Genomic DNA, 22,118 nt, shown 5'->3' with positions numbered 1-22,118 from the left:
GTGAATATCTGTGCTATAATAAAGGAGTAATTTGTGTGAAGGGAAATTGCATTATGCTTATTCAAAGTCAAATTTATTTCTTCCCTTTCTTATTAAGAAACTCATTTTAAAAATCCCAGCCTCAGGTCAGGGTTATACTTATAGGGCTGATTTCGTATCTGACAGTGCAAAATTCAACACTCCTATGGAATTCTTCACTGCAGTCAATCAGCACCATAAGCCCCCTACTTGGGCAAGAATTTCCTATTTTTCTTTTAATTAAAAAATGGCTTGAGGGCATGTAAGGCTTAAATTACTTGCATAGAGAAAAATGCTTCTCTAAGAAACCTATTAGGAGATACAGCTTGAGAGCAACAGAAGCCCTTCAGAATAAACAGAAGTTTAATTTTTTAAGGTAATGGAGAGGAGGGGAGATATTCAGGAGTGTTTTCTTCAGCTCATTTTGGACTGTCATTTTCTGCCCTGAAGTCATAGATGAGTTAGCCTCAGAGGGCATCAAATGAGCTGTTAGGGAAAGAGCCAGTCACTTTGCAGAATGGTGGCAGGAACTTATCTGTGTGTGGATGCCTGTCAATATAGGTTTATTCAAAACCTGCAAGCCTTGGATCCGTGTCAGTTGCAAAAATACAACCCAACAATCACTACACCGATTTGGCTTGTGTATCAGCTGGCAACTTCATGACATGCACATTGTTAGCTGGCATATAGCATCCATAAGCTCTAAAGCAAACAAGACTGGCAAACAAACTGCCCCAGAAACACAAAAGGGGAAAAGGCAAAATCCCAGAGCCGCACATGGTCCTGTTCTGGCTTCCCAGAATTGCATTGGACTCTGGACATGGAGTCCCTCTTTCCTGTGAGTATAGCTCCCACATGCTTAGGCAACCTGCCTGGTGCCCCAGAGGGAGATGTAAAAGCCCAGTGCCATCTGAACACAGGAGAAGAACAAATTAGAACTAAGAGGATTGTGAGTTGTATGTTTTAGTAGGCAGGCAGAGTCAGGTTGCAGCAGGTTGTTCTGGGTCAGCAGGTGCCAACAGCACTGCAATCCTGCAGTCCAAGTCTGTAGTGGACTTTTAGCTTTCCCCCATGGGAAAAGTTGGCTAGTGCATATCTTCCACTGGTTAGGGCGGTATGCTTTTTGAATTGGACAGGACTAACTGTTCGGCAGCTTCTTCTGGGGAGGCATCAGAAATACGGCACTATGTGCACCCCCCACTCCTTATCTTATTTTGATATCTCTAATTTGCACCTAAATGGTGCAGAATCCTCCTCCTGGACCTTGTTCTCTAGTAGCAGCACTGGGGAAAAAAACAAAACAAAACACAAAAAAACTCTACCCAGAAATAGCAGATTAAGCTCTGAATTGTCCCTCCATTGAGAGCCTATGACTATATAATAGTGTTACACTCTAGTTAGGCTTAAAAGCAAAGCCTTGAAACAAAGAGCAGATCGTACCATTACAGTGAGCAGATTCGAGGCTTAACTGACAGAATTTCATGCAAAAATATGGATAGGCTCATTTAAACACTAACAAGCTGTCGCCTTGGCCTAGCTGCACAATGACTGAAAAGGAAAGGATGAGTTTTCAAAGGGCTTTGAAACAGCAGCCATGACTTCTAAGCTATAAACAGATCACCCACTGTGAGGGGAAAGGACCAAACTGATGCTGGTAAGGATGAAGGAAAACAGAATTTCACACAGAAGGAGGCATTTCTTATCACCAGAATACGGAATTTCTTTCTTCCCCAGGTGCCTTATGAGGACTCCTCCGGCCCTGTGGCAAGACTCCTCTGTACTACTCTAGGCTAAGACAAGGACCAAGGAGCACAGAAGTCCTGACTTTTGGTGTGCCAAAGTGTATGGAGGAAAGCCACTGAGGAGAAAAGCAGGCAAAACAAAGGGGTATTCAAATTCTGAGTTGAAGAGAAAACTGCATTTCTCACTTACGCTTTACATTTTGGAAACCCAATGGATTAGCTCAGGATTTCTCAGGCTTTGTGAACGCGTGATTCTCATTTGGCTTACCTGCTTGCATGTGATCCTCAAGCAGTAGCAGCTAAGCTCCTTCAGGCAAAGACTACAAGCTGCAAGCACTTCTTACTCAATCCCAGCTCTCTGGCCGTGAGCAGTGACCAGAGACAGCAAGCAGCTCTCAAGCTATCATAAGAACTTAGTATAGGCTGTGACTTCAACTGGGTCCCACAGTCCTGCTCTGAAGACCAGAATCACTTCTCAAAGAAAACAGAGCAGTTTCTGACTCCAGACAAAACATTTTTTGTTTGCCATTCCCAGGTACAGATAATAGCATCAGGTACCTGGAGGTGACTGCTGGAACAAAACAGCCTTGATTTCTCTAGTTATAACATATACCGGGGCAAGAAACAGCCTGGAAGAGACAGAAGCCTTCACTGTGATCATACCTGGACTTGCATCCCTCAACCAATCCCATCAGGGTGCACCACTGATGCCTATGGTGAGCACAAGAAAAGTGACCCACTAGATGACATAACCTCTGTCATCTCGTAACTGACTGCAATGCTTTGTGGTGGTTGTCCAAGCAGATAAGGGTTCAGGTTTGGTTTGATGCCCCCAGATCAGCAGCAGTACTTGCCTGAGTATCTGTTGAGTTTGCATGGCCAAGTTCTCAAGAAGTCAGTGAGTGTATCTCATCTGGAAGGTGGCAGTGTCAAGTTGCATGTAGGCAAATCCTAAAACCACCTTAGAGGTGAAACTGCTACCACAGCAGCCCGTAGCAGCCTATGTTGACATATTAAAGTTTGCACAGAAAGAGAACAGTTTGCACCACAAGCTCTATTCAAGGACAGGTGTAAGAAGCAGTCACCTCCTCACCAGCTCTGATCTTATCCATATGACCTTAACATCTGCTAACATATGAAAAATAACACAGACTTGACGTGGCAAGTTTCACCTCATTATTGCCAAAGCTGGATTCTCCCTCCACACCTTCTTTTGCTAACAACCTCTAGGATGTAATGAGCATTTTCAATGGCTCAAAGAAACCTTTTCGTGGCAGAAAAAAGAGAAAGGATAACATGATTTGAACCTAGTAACCTTGAAATGTACTAAAACATCTTGTATTTGTATGTATTTTTAACCACATACAGGACCTTTAGCTCCTTAGCAGATCCAGTACAGACAGGTACCAGGACTTCTTCCAAATTTTATGGATGGTCTCTGTATCTATTTTAAGGTCTTCAAATTCTGGTGTAGTGAAAATGAAACCAAGGTCATCTCCAAAAGCACAAGGTAACTCCCTGTTCATGATGAGGCAGAAAACAAGCTACCACTTCTGGCAGTTTGGGCAGGGTAACAGAGACCAATGGCACTGACCTTCTCAGACAGAAAAGAAGGAAATAGATTCTGTTGGTCTAATTAGGAAATAAAGTGAAAGTAATGCTGTCATGTGCTCCAGTTTATTCAAACTAATGGAGGCTGGAGAAAGAATTTAATGTCAGGTTTCACTGTAAGAGATAAAAAGCAATGGGGACACAATAAATATAACACCTTCTGCCTGGGTTGCCTGGGATACAGCATCTAGGGAAGATAGACTGGGTGAAGTATGAACCAGTCCCAATTCACACAGCAATCATTGCCACCAGAATGCATTCATGTTGTGCCATTTTCCATCTTGTTATAACCTTTGTCACAAGAATGAGGTTATTGGATGAGAAAGGCTTTTCCATATTGGCTTTAGCAGCACTGCTGCCACTTGCTTGATCTTTTCAATATTCTGTAATTGATCGGTTTGCCGCCCCAATTTCCCTTTGTTTACAGCCTCTGTATCTTGAAGCTGGCCAGGCAATTCAAACAGATGAAGAATCACTGAAAAAATCCCTGACTTATACCATTCTGTCTGCCGGAGTAATCGAAGATCAGAGGTCACATCTTTCAGCTGGTGTAAATAGATGTAGCTCCAATTATCTCTGTTGAGTTTATTCCCTGCTATGGACCTTGAGCAAGCAAGGTCCATTCTACGGGTTCTCTGACAGGCCACTGGCCTACAGAAATGCCAGAATACGTGGAGAGATTTCATAAAAAGATGCAGGACCCAAGTGCCTTATTTTGCCCATGACACTTTTTTTGGGGAAAAAAAAAAAAAATCTAAGCAACTTCTAACTAAAAATTGCAAATAGTGAAAAGTCTGTCATGTTTCAATCCTTAAAAATAGTTCTTAAATTCAATTTTATCTTCAGGGGAGGCAGAGCTCTGAATCTCTTCTTGGCAGTATTGAAATCAGCCCTTTGCAAAGACATAAAATCCCTAAGCAACCTGTCAAAGCCTGCCACAACTTAATGCTGCCTTTCCATCTACTTTACCAGGCCTTAAAGTACTCCTTTGGTCTACAAGTGAATTTTTCTTCTGTACAAGGGGAATTATGGTATTTTCTCCATTTCATTTACAATTGAGATTTTGGGGCAGAGGTTCCAACCTCTATCACATCCAATGCTCACAGCAGGCAAGCCTGTTCAAGAGGTACTTGTCCTAGCAAAGCTTACATCCACCACACGTTGCCAGTGCCAAAAATGCTTAAAACTGGTCAGCCAGCCAAAAGCATAGGTATGAATTCCATGCTAGGGCAAAAAGTATCTCTTTCCGTGTTATATAACACTGAATACATGGAAAACTTGGCCTCATCCCATTAGGGGAACAACTCTTTTGCTTGCTGCAAATTGAGCTTCTTTCTGCAGAATTTGACATTGGCAGAGCCCCTCTGGCAGCACATGAACCACTGCCCCTCACACTCATTCTGGCCTCTGCATACTGAGTAGCACAGAGATATCAGCATCCTGCAGAGGCAGCTCTGCCCAAACACATTCACACAGTGAGGGCAGCTGGATGGTGCTCACCAAAATTGCCCTCACAAGCCCTGTGCACCTCTTTTGCAGCAAGGATATCATCCTTGCACAGAGAGCAGGCATCCAGAGGCTGCCCTCAAGCCCATATTTGCCAGCTGATGTTGCAGTTATCAGACAGCTCACAAAGTCTGTATGTAAATTTATGACATAAATAATCATCAGGGGAGAACAAAGCACTTCTGTGAGTGAGACATTTAATGCATAGACTGTGTTGGGTACGGACACAGCACAACAAAGGTCAGCACAGAGCTACTCTATAGGGGATGCTAACTTTTCCACTCTGCAGAAGTGTTTTGTTTGCAGTCCTACAGCGGTATTAAAAGGATTACATGGTGTATAGTTGCACTATACTTTCTACCACATGGGATAAAGCATATGTACTCAGAAAATTACAGTATCTTTGAACTTTGCAGATCAATCTGATTGAACTACGTACATCTTTTTAAGCTTACAATACAATTCTTGACATCAAAGGAGGGGAAGAAAAAGATCCTGTTTTTTTTTAATCAGGCTGATTAGAAACACTGCTGTGACATCTTTTCTATGGAGTTTCAATAATTCAGTGATTTTCACTTAAATTGCAGTATTTTGTATATTTTAATCTCTTATTTTTTTGCCTTTGAATTTGTTTCTAGGGAGCTCTTGTGTTAGGATCCCAGCATTAATTTTTTGTTTGTTTAGTATTCTAGCTCTTCTTGTTCATAACGAATCTGGGAACAATTTAGTTTTATATTGGTAAAACAAATTGATTGAAGGCAATTCAAAAAACAATCACCAAAAAAAAAAAAAAGCAACTTGTACCGATCTGATTTATTGTGCAACTATTTCTTTCGACCACAAGTTAATTTCAAGAGCATTGTCTCTATTCCTAGATAGCTCATACACATTAAACAGACACATTTAATTCAGAATCAGCACATAGACTTGTCAGAAACTAAGAGGCACTTCATTTTCTCTATCTACCTTAGCACAGTGAGTGTGGAGCTGCTGGTTTAGTAGCACATGTGTAGCACCTGTAGATCAGTTTAGTTGCCTTGGTATCAGCTTGGTTACACTGATTTTCATCTGTTAAGGATCAGACCCCTGGTTTTCCATTAAATTCCTGACAATCTCAGTAATGTGCAAGTTATGCTAGAATACTAAAGCAGCAAAGCCTTTTTTCTAACCCTGTGCACTAAGCAGGGGACACTAGGTTAGCTTTCTCTTCTCTGCTCTCTGAATTTTAATTGTGGTTCTTTCACAGCCTGGCTCTAATTTCCAACACTAATTTACAATGAAATCTCTGTATTTTGCTTAGTTCCTGTCTTTATGCTTCTTGCTTGCTAGGCTGCTCTGGATATTGTTAGCTGACTCCCTGCTGAGAAACTCGACATAATTGCAAGAAAGAAAAAAAAATGCAGTGCCCTTCCCTAAAGGTTTTTCACGTCGAGGTAGCCTAGAGTTTGATTTCTACCCCACAATTCAGCAATATTTGCTCTTTTTGCATCATCTCAGTATAGCACAGTGAAGAAACCAAATTCACGGATCTTCAAGGGCATGTAAAACTTGAAATAATCTAGGGTCTAATTATGAAAACAGAGTTTGCCAAGCCTGTCACCAGAGGAACTGTTGGAAGACAGTCAATAAAGGCAATGGGATACATGACAGTGGCATCTGGAAGGACCAAAAAGCATTAAAGTTAACAATCAGCAAGTTGACTGCACAAGGCATTCAGACATGCCCTTGCAATTCTCTAGCCAACAGCTCCCAGTGCTGTGGTTCACTTGGTAATATAGAGCCCAGCGTCAGACTCCTTCCCCAGTAGGGTGCTAGGAGCAGCCAGAACGCAGGCAATGGAGGCTCTTCTGCAATTGGGAACTATTTGCTGCAGGAAACAATGTCACAAGCACACTCTAAATCAAGGGTATTTTAAACACCAGCCCTGCAAATGCCACAAAATACAGCAAGTGCAAACCCAGCTGCTGCAGAAAGATTTTACAACAGCAGCCAGATGGGAGCAGCAGTGATGATGCCTAATGAAGGATGAGCTACTCCCTGCTCTTTACCAGACTCTGCAGTGTGGCAAAGCTGCAAGACAACCGGGAATGTGCTCAGCAGAGCACACCACCATTTCACACATCACTCGTTTAGTCTCTGTGGCTCCTTTCTGCTTTTCTGCTAGGTAAAGCACTCCTGGAGCCCTAGCTTCCCAAACCTCAATCCTGTCAACTGAGAGGAATAGTCCTGAGAATAAGGTCCAGGCAGGCACGGTATGGTGTGCAAGCTCCTGCCTTACATTCCAGCCTGGCACCACCATCGTGCCGTGTTTGATTTATGGTTAATATTCCTGTCAGCACCACAGGCCTTTGACACTCAAACCACATTACTCAATTCCACCTGCCGTTGCCAATAACAAGCGTTATCCCAGTGGCTTGATACGTGAAACTGAAGAACAGTTAGATTATCACCAGTTACACAGACAGCATTTTTGACAGCCTCTCAGTGACGTTTTCAGCTGTCAGTTATTGCAGCTACATCATGCAAACCTCAAAAGGGACACAGCATGTAGTATGCACTATGAAGAAATCTACTTTGCAAGAGTCAGGCTTCTGAATAAATACAATTTATGACAAAATTATATCAAAATAATTTTATCACTCAACAGAGAGGCAGTTTTCCACATGCAAATTAATCATAATAAGCTTGATTCCCATCAATACTGAAAGAGAGGGTGGGTATGAACATTTTCAGCACTCATTCTGTGCTACAGCACACACTCACATGAAAAATGCCTATAGTACTACAGCTTACCTCTGCAGGCAACAGCTGTAAGTGAACTGCAATATTTGGCCAGATTAAAAGAAATAATTCATTTCCAATTTAAAAGACTTGCCAGTGTAAAGGAAATAAAAGCTAGAGAAGTCAGTATTTAAGTGGACACAGTTTACAGAAGGCGTATGAACAAGTTTTCTCTGGAAATAAGTCTCATTTACAGTATCTCACACCAGGCAACTCACTTCACTAATCTCTTTTAAAAATTTGGGCTTAAGTCACTTATTGCTGGAGGGAGAATCTGAAGTTGTATGTAGGAGTTTTACTTATATTATTTTAATGAAAAGGCAACGCAGAAACATTAGAAAACAGACATCACCTTGAATAATGAAACCTTTGAGAACGGTATCAGTTTCTTTGAATCCTACCATGAGATGAAGCAATGTACAGTTTGTCTGCAGATACTGCAACATAGATGACCTGCTTTAGCACAATATATGCAAGGAAGTGCCTACTTGACTGAGCTGTCAAAGATACCTGACAACTATTTTAATTTTTATCCACTGTTTCAATAAAACTCAGAATACACATACAAATTCAAAGCACTCAACAACAGCAGCTCAGGGGAGAGTTACAAAGTCCAGGCAAGCTTTCCTTGTGTGCATAGTCATCATTAAATACTTCTGCAATCATTTCAAAAACTGACAGTTACATACCCACCAAGCTGTATATTGGATGCTGTGTAGCCAAAGTTGGCACCTCTGATCTAAGTGAAGACACGAGGATATGTATTTGTTTACCTTTAGTCCTGAGGAAGTTTGGACCATCCCAGCACTAAGACAGAAAAGGGATGTAAAAGTACCAGTATCTGCTAAATGCTTTTGCTTCCTTTGCTACTAATCCCATAAGATTAGTAATATCCCCCATAAGCGGGGATATCCTCAGCAGCGATCAAACATTGGCCCAAGGGTCCAGAAGCGTTGCGGAATCTTTATTCTTGGAGACACTTAAAACCCAGCTAACAAGACCTAAGCAATCTGTTTTTATAGGACCTATCCAGAGTAAGGGATTGGACCAGAGACCTCCTGATATCTCTTCCAGCCTATACTGTGCTCAAAATCTTGGAAGGCTTTGAACTCGGAGGGCTCTCTCTGTTGTCACTTCTATGAATGCTTAAGAATCAACGACATCACAGATGCTTCACTGTGAAGTATCCCCACTTTGCAGTGAGCAGTCCAAGACAGGTAAGTAAACAGCCTGTGCTTTAACTTTATCTGGCATGTGTTTTCCCATGGCAAATGAGGAAGTGTCCTGATTTACTTCAAACACTGAGCAAGTGGTCTCAGAGAAAAGGCTCACAACCAGCATTATTGCACTGATGTGCTATTTGCTCACCACACAGTAAATTCCACAACAGAAAACTCATGGAAGAGGGAGCAAGGTTCCCATTCCTTGTTTCACTCATAATTAACACATAATTAAAGCATGGGTATATTTAATTTGGGAGTGGTTGCACGCTAAGGAGAACCGAAGCATTTCTAAGGAGCTTCAGTGAAGGTTTCTATGTGCAAATATAAGCAGCAAAGCACTGTTTCAGGCAACATTTCGTTTGTTCTTTCAAGAGATTTCCCTCTTTGTAGTTATAAGGAAAAAGTCTACTGGATTTATCGCTTGAGGATAGGCAGCTTGGAACACAGTGGATGAGTAACACAAACCCATGCTTAGGATTCTCCAAGCTGCACTAAAGCATTTGCCACTCGCAGTGTTTTTAACTTGCAGAAAGGTCTGACCAGGGTTGATGGTGCTCCTCACGCAGCTTCAACAGCAGCATTCATATTTGGAGATTTGCACAGTTGAGACTCAGCTCTTAAGAAAAAAAAAATGCCCACCAGCAGCAAGAGCATTCCCATTGATATCAGAAGCAGTGCAACATTAAGAACAAACATGCTAACAGCAAAGGCAGACAGGTGTGCAGCTAAGCATTCCCGCAAAGAATAAAAATAGCACTTTGCAGGAGCGCAGCCCTCTGCTGAGCAACTTGTACTCAAGATTTATTGATTATATCTTCCTCCAAATGTGAAATAAGTGAAGCAAAACAAAGCAGAAGCTAAACGGAGCAGAACAACATGAAACCTGTGCAGGATGAACAGCTCCGTGCCCACTGCCTGAGGCAACCTGCTGCTGAAGGATACTATGCCAATGCTAATCAGATGATCGGATTCCTTTCCCATTAGGCATTCTGCTAACTCAACAGATGAGCGTTCCCTCTCCTATCACTCCTCTAGGAATGCCAGCTTAACTCTGAAGCAGCTCTGCTTCCTTTCTGAGCCACATTTCAGTATTCTTACTATTCCTTAGCCCCAAGCACAGTCCTGGAGGTGCCAAACACTCCAACAGTGCTGAGTACCAACTGGCCTGCAGTGTTGCACTGTCGCTCTTACAAACTTTGTCACATACTTTGCCCTTTTAAAAATACAGCATAGCTTTCTGGCAAAGAAAGGAGAGAAATGCTGCTTTGGGACACCTCCAGAGACCACAGCACAGAAACGCATACAACTATTTGTTTGACTTGATTTAACTACGTTTAGACTTGTTTGTTGGGTGGCAACGTCTGGGCTGGCTTACAGGGCCAGATCCAAAGTTCCTGAAGTCAGTGGTTTCTGTTATGCTTTGAATGTATCCCAGCAGCTGATTTGTAAAATAATGGCCAGATGCAAGGCAGGATATACAGGAAAAAAGATCTCTTGCATACTAAGTAGAACTGATTCATTCTGATAAGTGCTCAATGTTATCTGCTAACAAAAATATAAATGTGTGTGAGTGTATGTTTATACATACAGTCTCCACTGAAGAAGATATACTCTAGAATGAATGTTAGTCAACTGGTGAGTCAGACCTGTCATTCACCATTCCAGATATATCACCTACAAGCTCAGAAACATTGTCTGTTAAATCAGACAGATTACTATCAGCCCAACAACTGGCTGTATTCATAACTGAATCAGATACGCAGTACACTCAAAGTTAATCACTCACTGATTCACATAGATCATGTAGTAAACTGCATCTGCACAGTGCTTTTCCCACAACAATTCATAATAAGGTAAGTTTGATATAATGTGCCTACCTGGAATCAAACCTATTGCTGTGCAACTGTCATTAATGGAGAATATATAATACTTCGAAAAAACAGATTTATAGAGATTCTGTAAATGTGACTACATGAAGTCACTGTCAGAAAATTAAACAATCTCCTGTAGCTGCCCAGGGACAGGAGTTGTTTTGTTGTTATTGTTTTTAACAGCTGATTATTACTTTCCAAACACAGGAGACACCAGCCAAGTCGTTCAAGTAACTGGAAAAAGGGATTGAGCACCAGCAGAACAGAAGTGCTCTCTCTAGCACTGGAGACTTGCCATCAGTCTTTTCTATCAGCTTTCTAAGACATTTCTGGAAAATTTAGCCAGAAAACAAACAAAAACTCTTCCCCATCTAAGCAGTGCCCAGATACCGGGCCATTACTGATGTCTGCACTACACCACATATGTGCACATAACCATCTCGCTGATGTCTACCTGATCCATGTCAGCTCCATGGCATTCTCACCATCATGTGGCATCAGGAGCCAAGCCTTCAGCACAGGGAACAATCCAGAGTTACATCACTGATCTGCGAGAAAGGGGACAGGGCAAGAGCAGATGAGGGATGGGGGTAACCACAGGGCTGCATACAGATACTGGTTGTCTTTTCCAAGTCTTTGTTTTACAAATATGGCTACGGTTAAGAAAGGCTCTGCCAAGTACCATAAAAAAGAAGTGTCAGAAATTGAATGTGAGTGCATCTTTACCTTCAGATAGCCCTTCTCTCCAGATGCATGACATTGTCCTATTAAAACACTTTCACTCCTTTACAGATTTAACAGCAGCTCAATCCTATGAGCTGTAAATGTTCCCTGCCCCCTCACATATCTTTTCATCTTGGAGTCACTTTGTTTCACATGGATATTCAAACATTGACCTACAACTCCTTCTAAAATATTTGCCCAGCTGTATCCCCCACATTATATCCAGGCAGTCCCATACCCTGTGAGTGTTTCTATGCGAAGAACAGAAGAGAAGCCTATCCTTGTTTCATCCTCCAGAGTAGAAAGGAACAAAGTTGTTATAGCTGGTTATTAATTCACGTCCCCCAATATTATTAGGACATTGTTTTCTCATGCAGCATGGAGATGAACTGTATCTGCTGAGCATTAATCTAATACTGATCATACTGGGAACTATCAAGGTCTCAGCTGGAAGAGATGCCTAAAGAGGGGCTATAAATCCACTCACATTCAGAAAAATGATCAAATATGCATCTCATTATAAGATTACAACCACTTGACAAAAACTTTTGAAGTCAGGCCCAGCAATAGACTTCTTCAGGATTAAGACTGCATTCTAATGTTGATGGGGAATTTTCTCCATCGATGCTTGTTTCAGGATAGGGCCTACTCCCACCATCCCCACCCCATCACTAGCCTGCTCATACACAGCAGTATCTGTGCGAGGTTCCCTCTGGCCTTATCTTCTCAATTAGTGATGAACTAGGATGAGGATTTCAAGTGTAAATAAAAAGGTGCAGAAGGGCCAAATCTAGAAACTGGCAACTTCCAGTTGCTCACACAGAGAAGTATGGGAACAGAGTGAGGCTGAGCCCTTCAGTGCCTCTGTTCTGTTTAAACAGCTGCCTAACAGGAGCTGAGCTCCATGGAAAATATAATTCATGGTCTCTGGTTTAATGTTGTCAATTCATTTCCTTTTAGTGAGTAATATCTCTTTATTTTAATTTAATCTTTAGGGTTTACTCTTTTACATTAATTTTTATATTTACTTTACAGAAACAAACTAATGTCAACTGCTCAGTATGCAGGGTTTCCCTGGAGAGGTTCACAAATAGAGGCACAGTGAAAGCCACACAGGTGAAAGAAGAGACAGAATTCAAAAGAGGATGGCACCATGCCTCTGAGATCAGGCCAAGCATTACAAAATGCACTTACAACCACTGTAAAAAAGTAACCACACTCCGCACTTTTTTTAACTTGTGTTTTGCTTTCCTAACAGCAGAACGTGAAAAACCTATTAAAAAAACCCATGAGTACTTTTCAGCACCTCCTTTGTATCAGAGCGGTGGTTCCCATTGCTCCTCCAGCAGCCTAACTCAGAAGCTGCAGAGACTCTAGGCATGCTGCTGCAGAGTTTGTGCAGTTACGGAAACTGACATCTATCAATCCAAAGATTAGCCAACCCCAAGAAGACCATCAAATAAAGTTTGCTAGCAGACTTCAATGAGACTTTGCTTTCAGTAGTTAAAAAAATTGCCAGTGTTGCAACACTTGACCCATATTACGGTACATCAGATATTTGCCTCAAAACAGTAACTACTAAAAAAGCCTGTAGGAGGAGAAAAAAGTATGTTATTTGGCCCGCACTGGAACAACTAACACTGAGAAGGACACCTGCTCTGACCTTGCCGTGTTTTTTCTTTTTTGGAATCTCTGCTGTCTAATTTGAAAAAGTTTTTTTCTGAGATGGGGACTGTATCCTCTTCAATTGAGTTCTGTAGTGTGTGGTAGCTGGCAGGTTTGCACAGTAGTCTTTGTTTCTAATAGATAACCAGGTAAGCAAAGGTATTGTTATGATATTTGCAGTAACTAAGTATTTACAGGATCTCTGTCATATATCTACTCCTGGTTAAATTAGTCAATAGGCCCCAAAATTATCAGAGAGCAGTGCGAGGGGGTACAGAAGGGACAGACTGACACTGATATCATTGCCTTTACATTTTTTGAACAAACAAACAAAAAATGATTTAGCCATTCTCTGCTTTCTTTAATCAGTTGTAGCTCTTATGGCGGAAGCCAGAACTTTGTGTTCTTTGTACTTCATACTGAAATGCCGTTGGTGCCAGAGATACACTGTGCATCAAGCAGAAGAATCCACCGGAATTTCAGCAATATGCTAAATATCAACAGTAGAAATGGGATAGGAGAATCTGTGAAGGAAACCAAGCAGGCACTCAGTAAGATGCTGTGATGAAATGGAAGAACACAGGTAGACAGGACTAGCTGGGAAGGGGTCCCAGCATCTAGAGAGGAAGGATCTAGTATGAATTCCAACTATCCTTCTGTCAGCAAAGAGCTATTTAAAATGCCATGCCTGGCATTGTACTTAATCATACCAGGTGAGAACTTGTGCCTTGGCTTATGTTTCAGAGCAGTGTACATATGGTATTAAAGGTGTGGCTTAGCTTTATAAACCTGATGACTCTGAAGAATAAGACAGTATCAAAAGCTCTGCATGCAGAGCTTTGTGAAAACTCAACTGCAGGTAAATGTCCACTCCTTTACTCTAAATCCAATACGCTCTACTGCAGCATTTCTGGTTGGTTTGGTTTGGTTTTGTTTTTTTTAGTAGAGGATTAAAAAAAAGCTATTTCACACAGAGATTTGTTGTGTCATACAATAAAATTGCCAGCTGTGCAGAAAACATGACAGTAGGCTGTATTTCAGACTGATGTCTAAAGATATTTGTTTCAGAGTAAAGTCTTCTCTTACTGTAATGGGTTACTTCTTGTTACAGCAGATTTGTTAGTGTCTCGCTGTGTTCAGCACAATAAACAGTTGTACTATTCACTTGGCAATGTGTGGAAACAAATGGTTTTGATAGTCGGCATTAAAAGTGGGCTATAATGGATTTTGTGGTGAGCTGGTAATCAAAAATGAGCTTTAGGAACAACCTCTACTCAAAGTTCAGCACAATGGAGCGTTTTAATCGGTGCTTTGAAAACAAAGCATTGGCTTTTGCTTGCCTGAATATTTAGGAGCTACTAAAATGCCCCTACAATTGCTTCCACCTTCTGAGGTGACTTCTGTTGCTTCCTCTCCGGAAGGGGCAAATGATGCTTACACTTCTGCATCTTCTTTAACAGTTGGTACAAACCCTACTGTCCTTACGAACATTTTGCACGGGTCTTTCACAGCCTCACCGCTTATGTTTGGAATGAACTGTAGGTCAAATAGCCTAGCAATTCACTTGCTAACTTAATGGCTTCAGGCTCTGCCTCAGGGCTTTTCACAAAGGAGTGCCACTGCTGCTGGTCACTGTTGTTAATCATGGCACCTGTCTATTTCTCCATAAGAAAAGCTTTTCTCCTCCATCCACCCAGGTTTGGGTTATTATAATACACAAAGAAGCACAAATCAGTGTGCAGTAGGTTTTTACAATAAGCTAGGCAGCTACACCTTATCCAGGTGTATCCAGGGCTAAAGCCCTGCTCATCACCGTCTTGCCCCCCCTGTATGAGGATGGTTACCTGTCATTCAAACCTCCCATGGTCTCGAGACATATGGAATCCAGGCTGTTGACCAATGCTCATCTGGGATAGGTAAGATCTGTGCAAGAAGACATAGGATGGGTGACTTATCCCGATTCAGGCAAGACGTTTCAAAGGGCAAGGAAAACCCTGAATAGAAAGAAAAAGCAATGCTAAAAACTTTAGTGTTCAGAGCAAGCCACCCACAGGAGATCTCTGGGGCAAAGGTTTTCTATTATATATGATCTGAGAGATGCTTGATGTGCAGGCAGACAAAGGCTGCAGTGGAAGATGAAAGATAAAGAACACTTTCCAGAAAAGGTATATGACAGCCAGAAACAGCTGTGGTGTAGCACGGAGCCTCCATACATACAACTAAAACCATCACTAATAACATACGACTTGCTTTTATTTCACAGGTTTATTAAAAACCTAAAGGCTTATATTTACAGGTTTATATTAAAACCATTACAGCCCAGGAGACCACTGCCCGCCCTTAGCTAGAAATGATGGACAGGAATACGCTCCCCATGGAAGTGGTTGAGTCACCATTCCTGAATGTGTTTAAAAACTATTTGGATGTGGTGCTCAGGGACATGATTTAGCAGAGGTTCTTAGGGTAGTATGGTTAGGTTGCAGTTGGACTTGATGATCTTTAAGGTCTTCTCCAACCTGAGCAGTTCTATGATTCTGTGATTTTGATCCACAGCTTGCAGCTCACCCAGAAGGACTCTTCACACACACTTGTGCCATGTCTCCACAAAACTCCCAGCGGTGAGAAACCAGCTAAGTGACTGCTACTCACTGGCAACAGCCTCTATCATAAAGCAAATTATAATCCCTCCACTTCCAGCAAGAATTGCTGCAAGATACAACAATCCCTGTGGATTGCTATTCTTAATTGTCCCCTGAGGGTACACTCTTTTACTCCTCTATCAGCCAGCACTTCAAATTTGGAGTCCTTATTCTATCAAACCTTGATTTGTCCCACAATCTGTAATACTCTTTAGGAAAAAAAAGGTTCAGGACGCATCTCTCTCCATAAATCCAGTCTGAAAGGTCCCTGGGAGGTAATATGAATGCAGACTGTAGCAAATCATTTCTAATAACTTATGTCTTGTATGATATACGGTAATAACAGGCAAGGAGTTATCCTTAAAACTATCTGAAATGTGAGCTCTGTATGCCTTTCACTTCCTGGAAGCTCAACACGCTGTATTACACTGAGGTTGGACTCAATAGCCTAAATAAAGCTTCGTCTTGCTCTTCCAAGCTAAAACATAAAATAACATGGAATAGGCATTTCTCTCCTACGCTCCAGCACATACAAAATCCATTCCCTGAAATAAGAACTATAACAGTCAAATCTCTGGGTCATCCTTCTTTCTGTGAAAAGGCTTGTTAAAAGTATATGTTAATGTTCCCTGCCAATTTTTCTTCTCTTAGCCTCTGCCTTCCAGGGCTGTTATTACATTCCCCCCTCTATGTAGTTTTAAAAGATTTCCTTGTTTGACAATTTTGCTGAAGGCAATCATGTTACTCGCCTTCTCCTGAGCTCAATATACTACAGCAGAAGTGGTCATGCCGTACATATGGTTGAGATCTGTTTTAAAGACACTTGGAGCTTGCTATCAGATCTGGCTGCATAGCTTGTGTCACATCTAGCTGAGTCTGTGAAGCCTGGAAAATCAGCTTTGGGATAGTCCTATATTTGAAATCCAAGAGATGAAATTTGTACTGTTCAACAGAAGAGATTTTTCTGTATTAAACTCGAAAGAAGATGCCCATGTTTAGACACTAGTCAGGAAGATACACTCTTTGGGATGATAGAAGGCAGCATGGCTCCATGTTCTGCATTAAGCAGATATTTAGGAGTCAAGCGTACTCATCTCTCTGATGAGGAAAGGGTTCTTATTTTCAGTTTGTAATGACACTCCAGTTTATCTAAAGCTTTGCAATAGATCTCTAGGACCTGGCAACAAACTCCCAAAAGCTAGATGCTTGGTTATCCTCAATGTATCATTTTTACAGGGAAAAACTAGGTTTAAGCAGAATGGGAGCTCACAAAATACAACTAGCTATGAATCAAGCACAAACAAGTCCTTCCCCCCACCTCTCCTAGTGGAACATTACTGGTGATAAGAGGACTCAAGGCACTCCCCCCTGTACCTAGCAGTGCTTGACATCCACCTGCCAATTATCAGCAGGACTGCAGCACAAGTTCTGCTGCAGAACTTGGCTCCTTTGGCTGAACACAAGCCATTCTACCCACTTTGGAGTCTTCAAAGCCAAAGTACAAGTCATTACACAAGCAGAAGAGATTTTGAAGCCTGGTTTCAGGCTTCAGGCATTCAGTATGTCTCTCTTGCATATGGGTTCCCTGATGTACAATTAAATAGCTGAGTTCAATTTTCAGCCTTTACACTTAGTGAAAGAGAGCTCACTGATATGGGTTTGAACCCTTCCGTTGATTATGTATTTTTGAAAAAAATGTGGAAATGCAGCACAATCCTGATTTCTCACCCCCAAAATTAGGCTGAGAACAGGTAACAAGTTAAATATTACCAAGATGAAAAACTGAAAGCAAAAACAAAAAAAACAAAAAACAAACAAAAAAAAAATTAAGCCAAAAACAAGGCCACACAAAGTGAGAGAAGCTCATTAGTAAGAGTAAGTAAATAAAATGTAGACACACTTACGCTGACTGCAAGAAGGGTCTAAATCCTCATTGACAGCTGATGTGCTTTCCCTGCCCAAGCATTGCCTTCTCTGACTTAGCAACGCACATGTTCAAGGCTGCATACTCCTACTGCGTGTCCCATAGTTGCCATACATGGTACCCAGTCGCAGAGGCTCCAAGTAGGATCAATTAAGATATGGAATAAAGTTGCAAGAAAGCAATGCAGGAACTTCAAAGTGAGGCTCTTTTCTCTCTCCCTTTGCTACTGGAAGTCCTCTCACCATCCTAATCTTCAAGGAAAAATCTTGTTTTCTCAGCCACCATCTCAAAATACCGAAAACACTGGGACTGCAACAAAAGCACACCATTTTTGTACTCTATGGGAAAAATGTGCTGATAGGCTCTTGGAATCAGCCATAATTGTAACAGCTCTACTGGTGGGAGAATGGTACAGCCATCCCCATCTCACAGGAGCCCAACACAAACTCTGAGGAAATTGATGTGAATCAAAAAAAAAAAATAAAAAATTAGTTTTTGGACTGTCCACATTCTGAGACACTTTAAGGCCACGTTAGCTTAAATTTTGTATTAATTTCTGGTACTTTTAAAGGCTTACTGTCTTTGCCAAGCAGACTTCTCTACCAAGGGAATTTAAATGATACAGTAGCCATTTAGGTACAAAGCATACATTGTCACAGCACAAAGGACATTCAAAGAGTTGAAATTGGATGAACTCTGCAAGGAAAAGACAGCTTGAGGAAAGCTATTTCCAAGCATCACTGCCAAGTTTAAGTAATATAGTAACGGTACGAGGCTGGACACATAAAACACCATCTGGACAACTGAAATATACACAAAGGTGGTATGGGGACAAAAATCTGAATGTTAAAAAGTAAAAATGTGAAGCATTTACCCTTTGTGTATACATTCATGTCAGAGGCAGGAATTACTCAGGAGGAGGGAAGTCTGATTTGCTAAGACACAACATGCACACACCTCTCCTATGGCCAGGCTCGTCCTGCAGGTCATTCCAATATTTTAGCCACAATTCTGTAATGGATTTAGCATATGTTTAACTTAAAACATAGGCTTTGTGGTTTTAAATTCTTAAGCTCACACATGAAGCAGCTAAATGCTTTTTCTGAATTCATATAGGTTTCTGGCTGTCTCTCCCACCACTTGTAAGGAATCATACATTTTCTTCATTGTTTTATACTGCTATACACGTAGTCACACATACAGTGAATGTTGGCACTGCAACAGATGGTGCAACATTGTTCTAACGTTATTAAATCAGGAAATAAGTAATTACTGTTGATTAAAAAAAAAATGACAAATTACTCACAACTCAGTTATCTGTCCCAAACTTATCAGAAGGTGGCAGTATTTCAAAACGTTATTTTTTGGATTTACCAGAGGGGCATTTATTTGTTAATTTACTACTTGTTAATAATGCATTTTACTGTTCCTAATCTTTAAAGGTCAGGAGCTGTAACTCCTAGCGGTTGAGGTGAAGAGGAAATAGTAACCCACGTTATGCTGCAGTTTTGTAGAGCCTGCTGAATCCATTAGTATAGAGAAATATAAAGAGCTACATTTGCATCACTACTGCCTTTATTTGCTGTAAAATACTTGTTACCTTCTTTTACAGAAATGACCATATGAATAAGATAGGAATTTGCAAGGTGCCCATAGCTTATTCTTGTGTCAAAAGCAGTCTCTAAATTCAACACTGTTACCGGGAATACCATGCCTGATTCTTATCCTGTACCTTCTACAGGTTCATACATTATATCCTCTTAAAGATTTCAAACTGTCATCCTTTGTTTCATCAGCAGGTATACACACTCCACACTGCTCTTCCTGAAACTAAAAATATCCCACTCCTGTGTCTAAGCTGCCACTGCTTTGCTTTCTACCCATGTAAAACAGAAAGCATATTATAGCAGCCGGAACCCCTTATCACCTATTGCTTTATCTATGCATTCACACTTTGTGGAAAGACATTCACTGAACAGCTTCACAGGAAACATACCTGTGGCTTAGAGGTCTGTTTTAAAACCTCTGGATCAACCAGGAGCTGGGGTACTCGAGAAAACCATTACAATTAATGTGTGAGACCATAGTCTAGTGTTCTCATGTGTGTGACTCTATGGTGAAGCCACCTCTGATTGAATTACAAAATACGACAGAGAAAACAAGGCCTGTCTTTAATTTGCAAGAAAATTAGCAAAGGTTAAAAAAAAAAATAGCAATCTTTGAGATTTTCTTCCACTAAACACCTCTATTTAATTTTAACATATTTTGCTCCAATGATTCTAGAAATATGCTCCAGAGTACAAAAACACGTTTGCTTGGAGTAATACACCTTCATCTCTCCCGTTTTTCCACCTAGCTATAGGAATTACACACAAAAAAAAAACAGGCCTGTTTTGTTGGTGATTTGATGAGCACATTTGTTTTGTCACATCACCTGTGTCAACATATTTAAGGAAATTATTAACCATCGTAAAAATCACCCATGAAACAAAAACAGTGAAAAGATCTACAATAATGACTTGAGCAAGCTGAAATAAGCATGGGGAAAACTGCAATATTCCCACAACAGCCTTAAATTGCTGTAACATTCCGAAGTATGTACAGAGGTATTTATTTGGATTTACAAGAAGTGTTTAAAATCATTAAACGCATTTCTCTAAGAGCCTTTAGCATCATACTGGATATTGCGGCAAATACAAAGGCTGCTCTGAAAGTATAGCAGAAAATGATTTTAGATCTTCAAGCAGAATGATAAGAATGTCTCTATGTTAATTGGTAGATACTGGGAAATTGCATCTTAGGAGACTGAATGACAGTGTCTGAGGTGAGGATTGGTCCCAAGGGGAGCAGTACAGCTGTATGAAACATAACAAAAAACCAGCCTCATCACAGGCTGCGCTCAGAGCTGCTCCTCGTTAGGACTATTGATTCCTGCTTCCTCCAACAGGCTGGCCTAAATTCAACACATAAAAAGGAACTGAGGCTATAAAAATGAAAAATTCAATTGGAAAGCTTTTCCTTCCATGGTCTGTGTTTAGGATAAACATTTCTTATTCAGTGATGACATTATAAACACACGCCTATTTGCAACATCACCAATGCATGACACTCCTGCACAGGGAATTGCAGCACTGTGGCAGAGGAAGGAACAGCTTGGAATATTTTAATTCAATTAAATTGATAAACTTACCCCCTGAGACTCTGAATCCTGGAAGGTTTTATGGCTTTTTACAATGTAATCGTTCCTCTTTAACTACTGCCCCTTTGCTGAGATCTCTTCAGACAGCAAAACAGCATTTGGTCTACGGCCTGAAGGAAAAAAAACAACAAAACAGAGTATAAAGGTAAACAGCAGGGAAAATTCCTATGAATATGGATTCTCAGCTTCCCTTGAATAACATTGATCAAACTGACTTTTCATTATTCTGCGCTTACCTGGGAAAAGAACTTAAGGTACTGAATGCTGAATATAGGTTAAATTCTACTCACATTAAATCAATGCCAAGCAGAGATAATTACTGGATATTCTCGTTGTCTACAGCAACACAACTAAGAGGAAGTTTCAGTCACACTTATTTTGTTGATAAGGAAAAATAAAGCAGGGAGGCACAGAATTACAACACCACGATTTACGTCCCCAAATATCAGTAATTTCAGGCTTTTATGTTTTTTGGTGGTGGGGTTTTCTGTGCTTTATTATTTGCTTCAGAGCAATTAAGACCGACAGCTGTCCATAAAAAACAGAAAAACAAACCAAAAAAAATCCTACTACACCACTATTTCCTGCTAAAAAAATTGATGTGGTCACTGCCTGACAATCATTTTTTGTGAAAAAGCAACACTCTGTAAATACTTTACAGTAGTCTACATTGCCTTGGTTTGCTCCTGTGGCGAGGCATGAAGAGAAACAGCAATGCAGGAGCATTACCACAGACACACTCTCTTCTCTTACAAAAGCCTGGCTTTTTTACAGGACCTCCGTACTGGCGGGCTGCTTTTCATTACAACAGGAGGGCCAATTTTGGGTATCATATGCAGCTGAAAAATTGCGAGTAAACTGTCATTACTTGCAGCAGGAACTCAAAAGGCTTTGACTTGCAGAAGGGAAGATCATAGGCCAACAAGAAATTCTTTCCTATTTAGGTGGACTGGAGAGAAAATGAGGGTTCATGCCCTCAAATTGCAGCAATCCTTTGTTCCGTTATCTCCTTATAAAATGGAGGGAGAGCCAAATACATTTCATTTGTACTCAGAGAGGATAGTTACCCCCATGTTCAGTCATACCGGACAAAGCCCTATTGAATTGGCTAGGACAAAAGCATGCGGTTTGTGTTAAGCATGGGTTCTTACAATGCCATCGAGTTTCTGAGGCACAAGTTTTACAAGTACTTAAGCATCACTTTGCCTAGTGCTGC

General features: G+C 41.0%; 2 long non-coding RNA genes across 3 annotated transcripts in view; one reads left to right on the top strand and one right to left on the bottom strand.

Annotated features, from left to right (window-relative positions):
- LOC107051730 overlaps nucleotides 1-22,118 on the bottom strand; it is a 183,770-nt gene that overhangs the window by 64,353 nt on the left and 97,299 nt on the right. For both annotated transcript variants that reach the window (XR_005859606.1, XR_005859607.1), the window contains 2 exons: nucleotides 20,894-21,012; nucleotides 11,207-11,300 (listed from right to left, as the gene is read on the bottom strand). This is a non-coding gene — a long non-coding RNA (uncharacterized LOC107051730). The remainder of the gene's footprint in view (nucleotides 1-11,206; nucleotides 11,301-20,893; nucleotides 21,013-22,118) is intronic.
- Nucleotides 8,834-12,954, top strand: LOC121110706. Its single transcript, XR_005859608.2, has 3 exons — nucleotides 8,834-8,875; nucleotides 12,511-12,684; nucleotides 12,779-12,954. It is a non-coding gene; the product is annotated as an uncharacterized LOC121110706 (long non-coding RNA).

Source organism: Gallus gallus, chromosome 4, assembly GCF_016699485.2.
Source record: "Gallus gallus isolate bGalGal1 chromosome 4, bGalGal1.mat.broiler.GRCg7b, whole genome shotgun sequence".
Lineage (NCBI taxonomy): Eukaryota > Metazoa > Chordata > Aves > Galliformes > Phasianidae > Gallus > Gallus gallus.
The sequence above is the reverse complement of the archived record's forward strand: the minus strand, read 5'-3'. Positions and strand labels throughout refer to the sequence as shown.